This window comes from Grampus griseus (genome assembly GCF_964374135.1).
Source record: "Grampus griseus genome assembly, chromosome: 2".
In the NCBI taxonomy this organism is placed as follows: domain Eukaryota; kingdom Metazoa; phylum Chordata; class Mammalia; order Artiodactyla; family Delphinidae; genus Grampus; species Grampus griseus.
In genome coordinates this window covers 64059261-64061056 of record NC_139018.1, presented here as the reverse complement: position 1 = coordinate 64061056, position 1796 = coordinate 64059261, and positions in this window count along the sequence as shown.

Below are 1796 nucleotides of genomic sequence, written 5' to 3'. Positions count from 1 at the left end.
GCAACAAACTTAGTTTGACCACCATGCGCTGCCTGAATTACTCTAACAGCCTTTTAAATAGTTTTCCTACCAGAGTTTTTATCCTCTCCAATCCATGTTTAACGTTGTAACCAGAATGATCTTACTAAAATGCAAATCTGGGGAATTCCCTGGCGGTCCAGTGGTTAGGACTCTATGCTTTCACTGCCGAGCACCCGGGTTCAATCGCTGGTCAGGGAGCTAAGATCCCACAGGCACTGGGTGTGGCCAAAAAAAAAAAATGCAAATCTGATATCACGCCCTCGTTTAAAACTCTCCAATGGGGCTTCCCTGGTGGCGCAGTGGTTGAGAGTCTGCCTGCCGATGCAGGGGACACGGGTTCGTGCCCCGGTCCGGGGGGATCCCACATGCCGCGGAGCGGCTGGGCCCGTGAGCCATGGCCGCTGGGCCTGTGCATCCGGAGCCTGTGCTCCGCAACGGGAGAGGTCACAGCAGTGAGAGGCCCGCGTACTGCAAAAAAAAAAAAAAAAAAAAAACTCTCCAATGACTTCCACTGCTCTAGGGCTTACAAAGCCCTTTATCATCTACAATCCACTGACTCCCGCAGGATCACCCCTACACCTGATCGTTTCCCCCAAGTCCCCATGTCAGTGAATGTCGCCACTTACCGAGTTGCTCAGGACAGAAACCTGGACTCTCTCCTCCCCTTCACTCTCTATATCTACTTAGTCACCATATCTTGCTTCTACCTCAGTGCCACCACCTTGGTCCAAGTTACCCTCTTTTTCTCACCTAGACTACTAAACTAGCCTTTCCTCATTGAGGAGGGAGCAAAGCAGATGGTTCTCATTAATAGCTTGACCAACCATTAGTAAAGAGTTCAATTTTGTACTGTAAAAATATTCCCGTAAGGACATTTGACATATGCTTTTAAAAACCCTGGTGAATATTTAAGAATCAGAGAAACTAGAGTTTCCATGTAAACTATAAAATAAAATAAAATAAAATAGGGACTGTCCTGGTGGTACAGTGGTTAAGAATCCGCCTGCCAAAGCAGGGGACACAGGTTCAAGCCCTGGTCCAAGAAGATCCCACATGTCGCAGAGCAACTAAGTCTGTGCGTCACAACTACTGAGCCTGTGCTCTAGAGCCCGCGAGCCACAACTACTGAGCTCACGTGCCACAACTACTGAAGCCTGTGCTCCGTGACAAGAGGAGCCACCTCAGTGAGAAGCCTATGCACCGCAATGAAGAGTAGTGCCCGCGCGCCGCAACTAGAGAAAGCCTGCATGCAGCAACGAAGACCCAACGCGGCCATAAATAAATAAATAAATAATTTTTTTTAAAATAAATAAATTAAATTAAATAAAGTAAAATAACAAGATCAAGGCTTTGTATATATTCCAAAGACTGAAAGCTGACAAATCAAGAAAACAAATACCAAGAAAAAATATTATGCTTTAATAAAACCATGGTACTATTTTATTACTCAAGGTAAATGAAGTAAAGAAGTTTAAAGGGACCGAGATTTCATTCTGCTTGAAAGCTCACAAGTTAGCCTATTAACTGTCTGACGGATGCTGACAAAGACAGGAGACTCCAGGGTCAGAGACAAAGGTCTTTATTGCCCTCAGCAACAGCAGTAGCTGGAGGATAGCGTTTCTTGTTAAGGATCCTCAAGCTCTAATTCTCACAGAGAGACATAAAGAGGGCCTAGGTAACATCTATGCATACAATGGGTTTCATTACAGGCGAGAACCTCTGAACTTTGAGAACCCAAATCTTTTTATACTGGACAGTAAGCATGTCTCTGCCTT